The following is an 18,147-nucleotide window of genomic DNA, read 5'->3' as shown; positions in this document are numbered from 1 at the left end:
CTTCATTAAAGATACCACCGACTTCTTGAATGCATTGAAGAGCCTCCAACACATCCCTCCAGGCACTTTATTATGTGTAATGGATGTGTGCAATTTGTATACAAGCATCCCTCATGCTGAGGGATTAGAGGCAATGAAACGGTTCCTGGTCCAAGAGGACGTCCAATGCATTGGACATGGGTTGTTCCTTCAATTACTGGAACTGACGCTGCGGAGAAACTATTTCCTGTTCAATGGAAAATTCTATGAACAACGATCTGGCTGCGCCATGGGCAGTTCAGTCGCTCCGTCGTATGCCAACACCTTTATGTTCCAAGAGGAGAGAAAATTCTTCTTCCTAGATGACAACATTTCGGAACATATCTTACTATACACTAGGTTCATAGATGACATTTTTATGGTATGGACAGGTGGTGAAGAGAGATTCATACAACTAATGAGGCAGATTAATTCCACCAACTCACCTATCAAGTTTACATCTAAATTCAGTACCACTGAGGCCGATTACTTGGATGTTCATGTGATGTGCTCTAACCAGGTGATATCCACATCTGTATACACAAAACCCACCGATAAGAACAACCTACTGAGGGCCAACAGCCACCACCCAAGACCCTTAATCAAAGGCCTACCTAAATCTCAAATGCTGAGATTAGCCAGGATTAACAGCGACAGAACGACGCTGATTAATCAGCTCAACTGTTTAATACATCGATTTGTTCAAAGAGGGTATGATAGGTCTCAACTAATACAACAAAAGGAGGAGATCCTATCAGTTAACATCCAAAATACATCACCGGCCAAGGCGACAGAACCACCCCAACAGGTAATTCCATGGAAGACCACTTACACCACTACCAGCCCAGTAATCCAGAGAGCAGTGAGAGCTCTCTGGCCTATAGTACGAACAGATGAGAATCTCAGATGTTTTAGAACCAAGAGACCAATGGCTTGCTTCCTGAGGGGAAAGAACATCAAGGACAGTATAGTCCATTCAGATATAACGGGGTTTAAGGACACCCCTCCCTCGAATTTCCTAACAAAACAACCAGGATGCTACAAGTGCCTAGGGTGCACGACGTGCACACATATGCTGACAGGATCATCTTTCAAATTCCCTCAGTCAGACAAGGTGGGACAAATCAGGCAAGTTTTAACTTGCACGTCCAGATACATTGTCTACCTTATCACATGCCCATGTGGCAAAGGCTATGTAGGAAAAACCATCAGGACGGCAAGAGAACGTATGGCCCTACATAGATCGGCCATTAGCCAAGCACTATTGGGGAAGAAAATTGATCAACCCATAGCCAGGCACTTTGCCGAGAAAAGGCACCCGTTGAATACACTTAAACATATTCTCATTGATCAAGTTCCAGATTCCACCCGAGGAGGAGACAGAGGGGGTAAACTCCTCATGCTAGAAGCTAGGTGGATCTTCAAACTCAACACTATAAATCCGTCGGGCTTAAACGAGAACATTTCATGGAATTCTCTACACTGAATGGGTCTGAATATATTAAGTAAATCAGAAGATGGACGTTACAAGATCCTTTATAGCTTCCACTACTGTGGGAACATAGTGTATATTAATAATACTACCACCATTGGTTCCACCAGTATTATCGATGTGTTGTCTTACTGTCACAAATATGAGAATCATTAATTAGACCTATAGGCACCTTGGCACATAGTGGTAATACCACCAAACTATATTTGGGTGACATCTGTGGTGGGGGATCACCATCTGGGATCGTGGCTAATTACACCTCCCCCAGCCAAACTATCTTGGCTCCTATTATTAGGGTTGTTCCCAGGCGTTAGTATTTATTCACCATTTTCCCCATTTCTATATATCCATCTCATAGTCAATGCTTTATGATGTATTTTAAACATGATTATCACGGGTGTTTCATAGTTCTAATTTCCATTCATTCTTCTGTATCCTGACAGCCCCGGCCAGCGCGTTCTTATGCGCCGGCTGCTACCATAGCAACCCGACGCACAGACGCGTGACGTCATCCGCAGCCGACCCCGGAAGTCCAGGGAACGCAGCGGGGACAGAGTGGCCGGAGGCGTCCGTCTTCACGCACGGGTGGCGGGACATTCACCAGCTTATAAGGTAAGCTTTTCCACTTTGTCACATACACCTTGAAGAAGGGGCCACGGACCCCGAAACGTCGGTAACTGTGTATTTTGTGATGCCAATACACAATTTTGTTTGATTTAAATCCTGGAGTGCCGCCTATTTTTTCTACAACTATCTATATCTATATATATATATATATATATATATATCTATATCTATATTATTCTATCGACCTGGCACTCCCCTCAGATGGATAGTATTGCTCCGGTGCCCTCTGACAGCATACACATTTCCTCATGAAAAAACAGCGGCACTCTGGAGACTTCTTTAAAGATGATAAAGTGTAAAATTTAATCCATTACAAACATCAGGTGACCAACGTTTCGGGGCCTTGACGAAGGGGCGTGTACGGCCCCGAAACGTTGGTCACCTGATGTTTGTAATGGATTAAATTTTACACTTTATCATCTTTAAAGAAGTCTCCAGAGTGCCGCTGTTTTTTCATGAGGAAATATATCTATATCTATATATTGTAAATGCTGATTTACATTACATACAGGACTAAAAGCAACACTTTAAAAAGACATTTCATACACTTTAAATGGAGCCGCTGCGGCCGCTATACTTAATCCTCAACCTACGTACTTATTACACCATTAGCTTACAGAGCCCCGTACCGTGTACGTGCTTTGCGTACAAATGCTGCGCTGGCTGTACAAAGTACACTCAGCGCGTACACACCCAAAGATACACCATGAACCCTTAACAGCTATGCATGCGACAGTAATACACTTTAAACCTTAGCAGGGAAAGGAATACACGACACCAGATTGTATTTAAAATGCCAGGTTCCGACACCACAACATATTATTACTGAAAGGGGGTTACAATAACAAAGCAATACAATACAAAAGAATAATGGCTACAGTCAATGGTACAAACGTGTTGTCACTGACCTGGGTTGGGAGTGTTGAGAACTCGGGGGTTCTTCCGATGGTAGGGAAGAGAAACCACAGCTGGTCCGGAGCAGGGATGGCCGGATGTAGGTTTTCCTCATGCAGAACTTAGCCGTTGTAACCGACGTGTAATGCTAAAGAATTAGTTGTGGCCAAGGCTTGGGGGCGATGCTGAAGTACACAGAAGAATGAAGAACTTGTGAGCGATGTTGAAGAAATGAATGAAGATTTGAGAACGATGTTGAAGCACAGAGAAGAATGAAGAATTTGTGAGCGATGCTGAAGAGATGAATGAAGATTTGAGAACGATGTTGAAGCACACAGAGGAATGAAGAACTTGTGAGCGATGCTGAAGAAATGAATGAAGATTTGAGAACGATGTTGAAGCACACAGAAGAATGAAGAACTTGTGAGCGATGCTGAAGAAATGAATGAAGTTTTGAGATTCAGTGTAACTCTGGAAGTTTGGGAGGCGTTCCACTTAGGGATACCCTGTAATACTGGAAGCACTGGAGGTGTCCCTCTGAGAAATACACTGTAACGCTGGTAACGCAGAGAATGTCCCCCTGAGTGATACACTGTAACGCTGGTAGCACAGGGAAGGTTCCACTGAGTGATACACTGTAATGCTGGTAGCACAGGGAAGGTTCCACTGAGTGATACACTGTAACACTGGTAGCACAGGGATTGTCCCACTGAGAGATACTCTGTAACGCTGATAGCACAGGGAATGTCCCACTGAAAGATACTCTGTAACGCTGGTAGCACAGGGAATGTCCCACTGAAAGATACTCTGTAACGCTGGAACACAGGAGACGTTCAGCTTGAGAACACGCTGAACGCTGCTAGCACTGGTGATCATTGGAAAAGACGATACTCAGGCGCCGGAGCTCTGAACGGCGTCTGCCTTTGTACTTCCCGCCCTCTCCTGATTGGCAGAAGGGCCAATGACGTCACCCGCTCACCAGGCTCTCGTGGATGCCGGGCGCAATGGCAGCGCCCACACCCCAGGAACCCGCCGGAGGCAGCGCCAGCAAGACGCTCCGACCCGGAGCCCACCGGGGGCGACGACCGCCGGGAGACCCAGGGCACCCGGAGCGGTAAGCGCGGCAGCCGCAGCACCGCGAGTGTGACACGTGTTTGGTTTTCGCCGCGCTACCCAGTCTGGTCCTCGATCATCTAGATAGATAACTTTTAGAGTCTTGTGTGACCAGGCCCGCAGCTGGCTCCTTTTATACAATCTTCCAAAACTTAACACAATGGATACTGTAATCTCTTTGTCCATTGGACACAGGGATGGTCATTTACAGTACAGGAGAGGTCATAGGTTGGTTAGAATAGGTGGGCGATGTCTGTTCAAGATGCACTTGTGGGTGGTCTCCTCTAGGTTCCCGCCGCATACCTAATGTACAGTAAATACAGTATATATCTATATTCTGCTCCTGCACATAACTATTCGCAGGAACGTGCGATCTTCTGCAAACCAGGACCGCGGGAGTGACCATAAGCAAATTGCAAATATGCGCACGCACGGCAGAACAAGTACACGCACGGATGGGTCGTAGATGGGTCGTAGACTATGGATGGGTCGTAGATTAAATCTGCTGCTATAACAGCGCCCTCGCTCCTTAGACTCATCAAATTTGTGCCGTGCTTGCGCCACATTAGAATTTGAACACACCTAAATATCGAACCAATAATTATGACGACTCCCAGGATATAAAGGAGAAACTTCCCCACACTCATAATGACATTTTGAGCCCACTCTCCTAAACCTGAGAACCATTTGCGTGGGTTCAACCATGAGACCCAGCCGGTCAGTTCATTACTCACAGTCACTAAGGTAAGGTTGTGCTTCCTCCTGAACTCCCACTTCAACTGCAAGATATCGTCCATCTTTTGATCGATGATCTCCGTTGGGTCGTCAGTGCTGTTCATTATATATGTACAGCACTTCACACCATATTGAGTTGCCAGAGTAACACAGTACCCACCTGTCACTGCTGTGACATAATTAAGGACCATCCTGTGCTGAATCAATTCCTTCTTGTAAGCTTGTAACTCCCTTCCTGTATACCTGAAGGTGTCGTCATACATCTCAGTGATATTATCTATCAAGTTCGCTAGCGCATGGATATACCTATAATTTATAGTTCCTCTGGCAGTACGGGTAATGTCTAATGCAAGAAGGAAATGAATCCCGGTGGATTCGTGGATCAAATCAGAGGCTGCGTGCTCTGCCCTATCTATGAGGTGTCTCTTGATGATGTGTTCATAGTGGGTATGAGTATAAGGAGCCTGAGCACTGCGGTGAACGTCTTTCATTTTATCATGGGTTATGGTCATGACCTCTGTCACACTCGCGGCGATGTGGCTGCCGCGCTTACTGCTCTGGGTGCGCTAGGTCTCCCGACGGTCATCGCCCCCGGTGGGCTCCGGGTCGTCGCGTCTTGCTGGCGCTGCCTCCGGCAGTTTCCCGGGGTGTGGGCGCCGCCATTGCGCCCGGCATCCACGAGAGCGTGGTGAGCGGGTGACGTCATCAGCCCCTTCTGCCAATCGGGAGAGGGCGGTAAGTTCAAAGGCAGACGCCGTACAGAGCCCCGGCGCCTGAGTATCGTCTTTCCAATGATCACCAGTGCTAGCAGCGTTCAGCGTGTTCTCAAGCTGAACATCTCCTGTGTTCCAGCGTTACAGAGTATCTTTCAGTGGGACATTCCCTGTGCTACCAGCGTTACAGAGTATCTTTCAGTGGGACATTCCCTGTGCTACCAGCGTTACAGAGTATCTTTGAGTGGGACATTCCTTGTGCTACCAGCGTTACAGTGTATCACTCAGTGGAACCTTCCCTGTGCTACCAGCGTTACAGTGTATCACTCAGTGGAACCTTTCCTGTGCTACCAGCGTTACAGTGTATCACTCAGTGGAACCTTCCCTGTGCTACAAGCGTTATAGTGTATCACTCAGTGGAAAATTCTCTGCGTTACCAGCGTTACAGTGTATCTCTCAGAGGGACACCTCCTGTGCTTCCAGTATTACAGGGTATCCCTAAGTGGAACGCCTCCCAAACTTCCAGAGTTACACTGAATCTCAAATCCTCATTTATTTCTTCAGCATCACTCACAAGTTCTTAATTCTTCTGTGTGCTTCAACATCGTTCTCAAATCTTCATTCATCTCTTCAGCATCACTCACAAATTCTTAATTCTTCTGTGTGCTTCAACATCGTTCTCAAATCTTCATTCATCTCTTCAGCATCGCTCACAAGTTCTTCATTCTTCTGTGTGCTTCAACATCATTCTCAAATCTTCATTCATCTCTTCAGCATCGCTCACAAGTTCTTCATTCTTCTGTGTGCTTCAACATCGTTCTCAAATCTTCATTCATCTCTTCAGCATCGCTCACAAGTTCTTCATTCTTCTGTGTGCTTCAACATCGTTCTCAAATCTTCATTCATTTCTTCAACATCGCTCACAAGTTCTTCATTCTTCTGTGTACTTCAGCATCGCCCCCAAGCCTTGGCCACAACTAATTCTTTAGCATTACACGTCGGTTACAAAGTTCTGCATGAGGAAAACCTACATCCGGCCATCCCTGCTCCGGCCCAGCTGTGGTTCCTCTTCTCGATCATCGGAAGAACCCCCGAGTTCTCAACACTCCCAACCCAGGTCAGTGACAGTATACTCAGGCCTCATGGACCTGGGGGATCGGAACCCAGAGTCAAGCGCCATCCAAAACTTGGCTTCCCGAGTTCAGAGTCAGGAGGTGGCACAGAGCCATGTGATGCAGTATCTCCAGGAATTTTCCGGCCAGCTGGATCAAATTCAGGCTTCCCTGGCTTGAGTAGTTCCGGCTCCTGCTCCAGTACCCGCTCCATTAGTCGTCTCCAGTAATGTTCAATCCTCGTCTGGAACCAGGTCACGCCTTCAGCCTCCCACTCCCTATAATGGGAATCCAAAGAATTGCCGTGGTTTTCTCAACCAATGCGAGGTCATTTTGAACTTCTCTCACACAATTTCCCCACGGATCAGTCCAAAGTGGCATACATTATTTCCTTGCTTGAAGGTTCAGTGTTGGATTGGGTGTCTCCGTTGTAGGAACGATCTGACCCATTGGTTTCCAGTTACACTAATTTCATTGCGTCATTCCAAAGGATTTTTGATGAGCCCGGTAGAACGACCACTGCTTCCTCGGGCCTGCTCCGAGTCCATCAAGGCTCCCGTTCTGTGGGACAGTATGTGGTTCACTTCCAGACCATTGCCTCAGAACTATGCTGGAATAATGATGCTCTCAGGGCAGTTTTCTGGAACGGGCTCTCTGACCGTCTGAAGGACGAGCTGGTCACTAGGGATCTGCCGGATCCTTTAGAAGAGTTGATCTCACTCTGTGTCAAGGTGGATCTTCGCATGCAGGAACGAGGTGGCGAACGTAGTCGGTCGGATCGATCCAGATTCCGGCTTCTCCCGCCTAAGCAAACAGTTACCCCGAGTCCGGACGAACCCATGCAAATCAACCGATCCCGGCTGTCCCCGGAGGAACAACAGCGCCGTCGTGAGGGTAAACTCTGCCTCTACTGTGGAGCCGTGGATCACTTTATCAAGTTCTGCAAGTCCCGTCCGGGAAACGGGCAGGCCTAGCTTGTTCCGGAGGAGTCAAGTTAGGGGTTACATCTAAATCTTCTCCGACAGTGGATTGTTTACTCTCTGTGTCTGTTTTCTGAGTCTATAGCCAAACCGGTTAAGGCCCTGCTGGACTCTGGGGCTGCAGGGAATTTTGTTTCTCTTTCTTGTGTTCAAAGTCTGGGTTTACAGTTACAGTCTGTCAAACGACCTATTACGTTGACTGCCATCAATGGTACCAAAATATCTAATGGTTTTATTACAAGTCGCACAGAGCCAATCAAGCTGCAGGTCGGAGCTCTGCATCAAGAACATTTGGAGTTTCTAGTAATTCCGGAGATGCCTCACGATCTTGTTCTTGGTCTACCTTGGCTTAAAATTCACAACCCTCACGTTGACTGGAAGTCGTCACAAATATTGTCCTGGAGTTCGTTTTGTCACTCTAGTTGTCTCACTCCTGTTTACCCGCTCCGTGCATCTTCCAAGTCGGATGAGGAGCTCATTCCGGAGGCCTATCGGGAGTTCACAGATGTGTTCTCGGAACAGGCGGCTGATCAGTTACCACCCCATAGACCCTGGGACTGTCCCATTGAGCTTATCCCAGGGAAAATGCCAGCCCGGGGACGCACATATCCCTTGTCATTACCCGAGACCCAAGCTATGTCGGACCATATCAAATCTAATCTACTGAAAGGATTCATTCGCCCCTCTACCTCCTTGGCTGGAGCAGTTTTCTTTTTCGTGAAGAAGAAGGACGGGGGGTTAAGACCATGTATTGATTATCGTGGCTTAAACGATATCACTTTTAAGAACAAATACCCTTTGCCGCTAATCACAGAGCTATTTGATAGGGTTCGTGGAGCCCACGTCTTCACTAAGCTCGACTTAAGAGGAGCCTATAATCTGATACGTATCCGACAGGGGGACGAATGGAAGACGGCCTTCAAGACCAGGGACGGGCATTACGAATATCTGGTAATGCCGTTTGGCCTCAGCAATGCCCCTGCCGTTTTTCAGATATTTGTAAATTAAATCTTCCGAGATATGTTATACCAAAGCGTAGTGGTGTACTTGGATGACATTCTGATATTTTCTAAGAATCTTGCAGAGCACAGAATACAGGTCAAAGAAGTACTTCTGCGCTTACGAAGGAGTCGTCTCTACGGCAACATTTCCAAATGTATCTTTGAGGTCCCTTCAATTACGTTCCTCGGTTATGTCATCTCGGGTACGGAGCTTCGCATGGATCCGGAAAAACTCACTGCCATTCGGGACTGGACTCAGCCTCTCTCCTTGAAAGCGGTACAAAGATTCCTGGGCTTTGCAAATTACTACTGGAAATTCATTAAGGGATTTTCTACCATCGTTGCACCCTTTACTGCCCTAACCAAAAAGGGGTCTGACTCAAGTCTCTTGTCTTCCGAAGTTGTAGCAGGGACGTGCAGTCAGGGGAGGCAGGGGAGGCAGTGCCTCCCCTGCCATTAATAATTAAAATAATACAAACAAGAAGATACTTATGACACAGCTACTGTGTCATAAGTATCTGCTTTAGCATTTATATTATTTTAACCATTTTTAATGTGAGAAAAACAGTATAAAACGTGTTTTGGAGGCACCGCTTTTGGTGCCTCCCGCTGTCACTGTGAAAGGGCCGGATGCTGGGGGCGGGGCCAGGCATTGGGCAGTAATAGCCCAATGAGAAATGCAGATGAAGCGGCACTTACTAGAAGTGCCTCTTAGACAGGGGTGTGCTTTCAGCTCATATGAAAGCACACCCCTGTGACTAGAGCAGATGTGGTTGGGCAGTGCTGGACTGCCCTTCTGCTCATCAGGTGCTGCTCGGCGGATTCTCCTGGCAGGATGCCAGAACGGTTGCCGGCCACCACAAGTGTTAGCTTACACTTGTGGTGGTCAAAGTGTCCCCCCTGTCATTCAGTGCTGGAGTACAGCAGCGGCGGCGGTGGCGGCGGCATTACATCTAATGCCGCACCAGGAAGAGCAGGGCTGCAGCAGCGGCCCTGACCCTCCCGGGGCCGCCCACCGCTGACTCTCACGGCCGCTCTCTTTCCCCGGAGACTTCCGCTGTAGCGCTGCCCCGTATGTGGTGTGCACTCAGCTCCTCTGCTGCTGAGCGCACCCACGTTTTATTAACACGAACAGCAGCACAGAAGCCTGCGCCCCCCCATGCAGTGTCTCTACTAGGACTCGGCCAGCCCCAGCTGTCTCCCACAGGGCTGAGGATGGAGAAGCTGTCAAGAGGATTTGTTGGACGGTGGCCAGGAGCGGGGACAGGTGAGGAGACCACCGAGGATGGGGGAAGAGATGAGTGGAAGGAGCAGAGACAGGAGCCGGTAAGTGAGCTGGCTACATACCTGCACGCACGTGAAACCCCCTAAACTAGGTTGCCTGCCGTAATGCATAAACATGAGTAAAAAGGGGGACTCTCCTGCTGTACTGTGTAAAAAGGGGGATCGTGCCTGCCGTCATGTGTAAAAAGGGGGACTGCGCCTGCCGTAATGTGTAAAAAGGGGGACTCTGCCACCGTAATGTGTAAAAAAGGGGACTCTGTCTGCCGTAATGTGTAAAAAGGGGACGCTGTCTGCCGTAATGTGTAATAAGGGGACGCTGTCTGCCGTAATGTGTAAAAAGGGGACGCTGTCTGCCGTAATGTGTAATAAGGGGGACTGTCTGCCGTAATGTGTAAAAAAGGGGGACTGTCTGCCGTAATGTGTAAAAAGGGCACGTTGTCTGCCGTAATGTGTAAAAAGGGGGATCTGTCTGCCGTAATGTGTAAAAAGGGATGCTGTCTGCCGTAATGTGTAAAAAGGGGACGCTGTCTGCCGTAATGTGTAAAAAGGGGACGCTGTCTGCCGTAATGTGTAAAAAGGGGACTCTGCCACCGTAATGTGTAAAAAGGGGGACTGTGTCTGCCGTAATGTGTAAAAAGGGGGACTCTGTCTGCCATAATGTGTAAAAAGAGACTGCTGCCGTAATGTGTAAAAATGGGGACATTGTCTGACGTAATGTGTAAAATGTGACTCTACCTAGAGTAATGTGTGACAGGGGCTCTACATGGTGTAATGTGTGTAAGTGGCGCTACTGTGCAGCGTAATTTAAATACTGGAGACGTCTGTATAGCGTACTATGAATTGGTATTATTTTGTGGCCATGCCCCTTCCCCATGAAGCCATGTGCCTATATTTTTGGCGCAGTGGCCCAGTTTTGTATATGGGGAGGGGGGTGATGCTGTTTCTTGCACACCGCTCTAAAATGTCAAGTTACGGCACCGCTCAGGAAAATGTCTGTGGGCTGCAGCCAGTGCAGCCTTTACTACAGACATTGGCCGGCCCCAGTGATGAGGCAGACACTGCTGCAGCCAGGCATGTAGGCATTTAGGGCCACATGTACTAAGTCATGAACAGTGATAAAGTGGAGAGTGGTAAATTATCAGCCAATCAGCCCCTAACTGCCATGTTACAGGATGTGTTTCAAAAATGAGAGTTAGGTGCTAATTTGTTGGTAGTTTGTCTCTGTCCATTTAATCACTTTTCAAGACTTTGTACATCTGGCCCTGAAGATGTACAGCTAGTGCGGAGATGCAGAGCCACCCTCCCCTTCCTTCCCAACCCGATCGCAGGCTGTGTTCACCCCCAAATCTGAGATCCCCAGGACCACGCAGGGAAGAGACAGGTGTGAGCAACCGGAGGAGCGGAACCCATCGCTTCAACTGTGGCTGTCCGAGTGTCCGTCTGTCCTGTGTGAGCATGCTGTCAGCATGGATGGAGCAACAATGGCTGGGACCCAGGAGCTGCAAATAGAAGGTGAAATCATTGTTCAGCTTATAACTTATGCTCGCCTAGTCCATTCCACTGCCATTCTGCCCACTTCTTCCCACCACTACTCCCATCCTGCCCCCCCCCCCTTCTATTACTCCCTGCCTGCCCCACTACTCTGCACTACTGTTACTTCAATCCTATCCCCAACTTTTCACTACTTCTTCCATCCTACCACTACTATTCTGTCTGATCCCTGCTCCCCACTACTACTTCCAGCCTGCCCCCTGCTCTCCACCACACCTACTTCCATGCTGCCCACCACTACTACTCCCTGTCTGCCCCCACTGCTGCCCCCTGCTCCCCACAACTACTACTCCTAGTCTGCACCCACTGATTCTCACTACTACTACTTTCAGCCTACCCCCTGCTCTCCACCATGACTACTCCTATCCTATACCCTGCTCTGCACTTCTACTGCTCCCATCCTGCCCCTGCTTCCCACTATTACACTCACTCTGCCCCCAGCAGTGGCGGAATGTATGGAGCTTTTGCTCCATGCCTTACAGTGCAGTACCCATCCTAACTAACAACCCTGCTTCTGGAACATACTTGTAATCCACCCTACTCCTGTCACATACAGTACCCCCCTTCCCCCGGCCCCAGGGACACGCATTACCCACCATGCCCACTGGCCCCCTAGACACAGTACCCACCCACAATGGGGCGGCGGCCATTAGCAGCGGCAGTAGCGGGCATTGGCTCAGCAGCAGTAGGCATCTTTGGTGGGACTCAACGGACATTATGGCTGCAGTGCCTCACCAGCTTTCGACCTCACTGCACGCCACTGAGTTGTAGTAGCGTTTGCCCGGTTGAAATCAGCCTTTATGTCTGCTCTGGTAATCCAACAACCGAATTTCTCAAAACCATTCTTCTTGGAAGTCGATGCTTCCTCATTAGGCATCGGTGCCGTCCTTTCACAGTACTCTTCTGATGGGAAGTTACATCCATGTGGTTTCCATTCTCGTAAGTTCTCTCCTGCTGAACGAAACTACACCATTGGAGATCAGGAACTTTTAGCAATAAAATCTGCCCTAGAAGAATGGAGGTACTTATTGGAAGGTACTAAACACCTAATTACTATTTACACCGATCACAAGAACTTGTTGTATATCAAGACGGCCCAGTGCTGGAATCCCCGTCAAGCTAGATGGGCGCTCTTCTTCACTCGGTTCTCGTTCGTTATTAAGTAACAGGCCGGGACTCTTAACGCTAAGGCTGATGCTCTGTCTCGTTCTTTAACGGCCTTGGATGAGGAGAATTCCTTTGAAAAGAGTTTAATTCTCAGTCCAGTCTCTATTTCAGCAGCTCCCATTTCTCTGGGTCCTCCTCCTGGGAGAATGTCTGTACCAGTTGAATTTCGACCAAAGTTACTGCAGTGGGCTCATATCTCCAAGTTTTCCGGTCATCCTGGAGTTCAAAAAATGTGTGAATTTCTACGAAGGTCATATTGGTGGGACACCATGAAGAAGGATATACAAGATTATGTCAATTCATGTCCTCAATGTGCGCAGCACAAAACTCTTCGTCTGCCTCCTGCGGGGTTGCTTCATCCACTGTCCATTCCTAAGAAACCCTGGACCCATATTTCAATGGACTTTATTACCGAATTACCCCTCTCCAAGGGTTACAATACCATCTGGGTGATTATTGACCGCTTTTCAAAAATGGCACATTTTGTTCCGTTGACCAGTTTACCAACGGCTCCCAAGTTGGCTTTACTATTTATTCGTGAACACTTCCGCCTGCACGGGTTACCTTGGAAGATAGTCTTTGATCGAGGGGTACAGTTCACTGCAAGATTTTGGAGGGCTCTCTGCTCAGCCTTACAAATAAAACTCAAGTTCTCATCTGCTTACCATCCACAAACCAATGGGCAAACTGAACGTGTCAATCAAGATTTAGAGACTTTTCTCCACGTTTATCTCTCTCCTTCACAGGACGATTGGGTGGAACTGTTACCCTGGGCCGAGTTTGCCCATAATCATCTGTACCACTCTTCCACTGGTGAGTCCCCATTCTTCATTACTTATGGATTCTATCCACGAGTCCCAGAATTACCAATTTTTCCTTCAGAGGATGTTCCTGCTGCAGCCTCCACTCTTCGGCACTTCAGTCAAATCTGCAGTAGGGTTCATGCTAATCTCAAGAAAGGTATATACAAAATAATGAAGCGCTGTTCCAATCAATATAAATTTAAAACATATAACATTTATTTAACAATTACAAGACAAACATGAATCACACGGCCGGTGTTTAATCTAATATCACTTAAAACATATATAATATATATAATATATAATGTAGCCACTCCGGAATAATTAAGCTTAATTGGTGGGCTAAATGTTAGTAACCATTAGCATGCCATAATGGAGAGTAGAGAAAGTTTAAAAGCATCAAACTTTTTCAGCTGATAATTTGATGATAATTCAAGCTTGAAATTTGTTGGTAGCAAGCGTATTAGTGCAGAAATCTCCTTGCTCGATTGTGACAACTGCAGACAGCTTGTAATATACTTATCAGTCCAGCGTGGCCACGCTAACCAAGCAGCAATTCGGCGTGTCTTCAGACCGGGATGTGGTTAACCGGGGTGACGTCTCACTCCTGTGCTCCAAACAGGTCCTCACGCTTGCGGTGCTGGTTGTAAGCAACAATTGATCTCAGCCGAGGATAGCACTCCTCTAACGCGTTTCCCCGCCTTTGTGCAACTCGGCGGCTTCTTCAGAGAATAATTCATTTATTCTCTCTGAAGAAGCCGCCGAGTTGCACAAAGGCGGGGAAACGTGTTAGAGGAGTACTATCCTCGGCTGGGATCAATTGTTGCTTACAACCAGCACCGCAAGCGTGAGGACCTGTTTGGAGCACAGGAGTGAGACGTCACCCCGGTTAACCACATCCCGGTCTGAAGACACGCCGAATTGCTGCTTGGTTAGCGTGGCCACGCTGGACTGATAAGTATATTACAAGCTGTCTGCAGTTGTCACAATCGAGCAAGGAGATTTCTGCACTAATACGCTTGCTACTAACAAATTTCAAGCTTGAATTATCATCAAATTATCAGCTGAAAAAGTTTGATGCTTTTAAACTTTCTCTACTCTCCATTATGGCATGCTAATGGTTACTAACATTTAGCCCACCAATTAAGCTTAATTATTCCGGAGTGGCTACATTATATATTATATATATTATATATGTTTTAAGTGATATTAGATTAAACACCGGCCGTGTGATTCATGTTTGTCTTGTAATTGTTAAATAAATGTTATATGTTTTAAATTTATATTGATTGGGACAGCGCTTCATTATTTTGTATATACCTTTTTGTATTTGTTTGTGAGGTTGACAGTGACCTCTGGGTGAAGCAGCAGTCCTAATCATTTGATATTCAACATAATTGTAATTATTATCAGCGCCCAGTATTTGCTATAATCTCAAGAAAATCTCTGGCCGCTACAAATTCTTTGCGGATAGAAAACGCCGAGCAGCTCCTCAATACAAAGTTGGTGACAGGGTATGGCTTTCTACCCGCAATCTTCGTTTAAGAGTACCCGCTATGAAGTTTGCTCCGAGGTTCATCGGTCCATACCCCGTTTTGCAAGTCCTGAACCCTGTTGTCTGCAAATTGGGATTGCCTTCCCATTTTCAGGTACCAAATTCTTTCCATGTTTCTCTCCTTCGTCCCCTCATTTTAAATCGGTTTCATTCGGAGTCTCCTAGCCCAACCTCAGTAGAGACTGAAGCTGGAACAGAATTTGAAATCAAAACTATTCTTGACTCTCGTTATCTTCACAAGAATTTACAGTATCTGGTAGAATGGAAAGGTTATGGTCTTGAGGAGAGAAGCTGGGTCAAAGCTTCTGAAGTCACTGCTCCCCGACTAGTCTGGAACTTTCATTCTAAACATCCAACGAAACCAGGAAAGTGTCCAGGGGCCACTCCTAGAGGAGGGGGTACTGTCACACTCGCGGCACTGCGGCTGCCGCGCTTACCGCTCCGGGTGCGCTGGGTCTCCCGGCGGTCATCGCCCCCGGTGTGCTCCGGGTCGTCGCGTCTTGCTGGCACTACCTGCGGCGGGTTCCCGAGGTGTGGGCGCCGCCATTGCACCCGGCATCCACGAGAGCGTGGTGAGCGGGTGACGTTATCGGCCCCTTCCGCCAATAGGGAGAGGGCGGGAAGTTCAAAGGCAGATGCCATACAGAGCCCCGGCGCCTGAGTGTCATCTTTCCAATGATCTTCAGTGCTAGCAGCGTTCAGTGTGTTCTCAAGCTGAACGTCTCCTGTGTTCCAGCATTACAGAGTATCTTTCAGTGGGACATTCCCTGTGCTACCAGCATTACAGAGTATCTTTCAGTGGGACATTCCCTGTGCTACCAGTGTTACAGAGCATCTTTCAGTGGGACATTCCTTGTGCTACCAGCGTTACAGTGTATCACTCAGTGGAACCTTTCCTGTGCTACCAGTGTTACAGTGTATCACTCAGTGGAACCTTCCCTGTGCTACCAGCGTTATAGTGTATCACTCAGTGGAACATTCTCTGCGTTACCAGCGTTACAGTGTATCTCTCAGAGGGACACCTCCTGTGCTTCCAGTATTACAGGGTATCCCTAAGTGGAACGCCTCCCAAACTTCCAGAGTTACACTGAATCTCAAATCCTCATTTATTTCTTCAACATCACTCACAAGTTCTTCATTCTTCTGTGTGCTTCAACATCGTTCTCAAATCTTCATTCATTTCTTCAACATCGCTCACAAGTTCTTCATTCTTTTGTGTACTTCAGCATCGCCTCCAAGCCTTGGCCACAACTAATTCTTTAGCATTACACGTCGGTTACGTCGGTTTTCCTCATGCCAGGCTAAGTTCTGCATGAGGAAAACCTACATCCGGCCATCCCTGCTCTGGCCCAGCTGTGGGTTCTCTTCCCGATCATCGGAAGAACCCCCGAATTCTCAACACTCCCAACCCAGGTTAGTGACAACCTCCGGTAGTACTCTCTCAATATAACACAATCCCTCTGAGCTCGGGGAAAGCCACTTGTACGCCTTCCTCCCACATATGAAATAGGCATCATCTGGGAGAACATAGGGGACAAAATATAACATCACCATATTACAAATTTTCCAAGTAAAGAAACCAATCCCTAGTTCTCCCATCTGCTCAGTACAAGTATCAGGCTGGATGATATGAGCACAATACCCTGACGATACTTTTTCAACCCAAATGGTCTTGCTTCCACGGGTATACCAATACCGAAAATACCTCTCACTGTTGGCTATTTGGCGTACAAGTTCAGAGTCTATGGGTATCCTATCAGCTCTGTGTGAAAAGGTCATTGTCTGGTTATTCCACGTCACTTCCCAATTTCCCGGTTTTCGGTAATTGGAAATATTAAAACACAATAAGGACCTGTCTACATGATACTGGTGAAGCTTCAAACTAGGGGGCCTAGAGATATTGAATTTCTTGTCCACCGGTCTCCCACCCCGCAATTCGAGTACCTCATCTATTGCTAAAGGGTATGGTACTAATCCTGACTTACTCTGACCTTGAGGTACCTGTGAGCACACCCAACATTCTGTCTGGTTTAAGACCTTACCCACTAGTGAGTGGTAATCACTCAACGGATGGCGGTCCATGTCGATATTAAGGTTGGACTGACATCTCTGGATGCAGCCATCCTCTACTATATTCTCACAATTCCTACAAATACAATATTCATCAGACAATACCCTTCACAGTGCCTCCGAGCTCCCTGACTACCAGAGCGCTTACTGATGCCAGCCTTTACTAGAGTGATGTGCTGCTCCTGAGATCCTATAAATTCATACTCGCCATCAGAACCCATTCCAGATCCCTGCTCGACCTCTCTGGGACCCTCACCAATACAAACTGTCCTGCTAAAAACTAGAATTACTAACAGAACCCGAAACGCAGTCTCTTGTGATCGATCCATTTCGTTAGGGGAAAGGAGGAAAATAAGAAGGAGAAAAGAAAGGAAAATGCAGGGGAGGTGAAAAAAGAAAATGTTGCGACAACCGCTCTAGATCTTGTTGCTCTCTGTGCTCAGATGCCCTTCAACAGTCCTGCCTCTCAACTTTCCCGGAACAAACACATTCTCTACACTCTGCTCTTTGTCACCAGTTTTCTCCGGGTCAGCGACCTTCTTGCAGTGGGATGAGTGGACCCAAGTCTCTCTTTCGGCGACCTTCAATGCTGTCATGCTGGTTAACAAGACTTGGTATGATCCTTCCCACCTGTCTATGAGGCAACCTGAGCATAAGAAATTTTGAATCATCACATAATCCCCAGGCTCAATGTCATGACAATTACTGTTCGGTAGGTCAGGAGTCACCAGCTTTAAATTTCTTTGTTGATTTCTCAGCTGCTGGCTCATCCCAACCAAATATTTCACAGTCACTTCATTATTACATTTCAAATCATCCTGGGGGTTTATCATTACATGAGGTTGTCGACCAAAAAGAATTTCAAAGGGTGATAAGTTAAGTGGAGACCTGGGAGTGGTTCTGATGCTGTACAACACTAGTGGCAAAGCTTCTGGCCACAACAATCAAGTTTCAGCCATTAATTTGCTCAGCTTGTTCTTAATAGTGCTGTTCACTCTCTCTACCTTTGCACTCTCCTGTGGATGGTACAGA

This window comes from Pseudophryne corroboree, chromosome 1 (genome assembly GCF_028390025.1).
Source record: "Pseudophryne corroboree isolate aPseCor3 chromosome 1, aPseCor3.hap2, whole genome shotgun sequence".
NCBI classification, from domain to species: Eukaryota; Metazoa; Chordata; class Amphibia; order Anura; family Myobatrachidae; genus Pseudophryne; species Pseudophryne corroboree.
The sequence above is the reverse complement of the archived record's forward strand: the minus strand, read 5'-3'. Positions refer to the sequence as shown.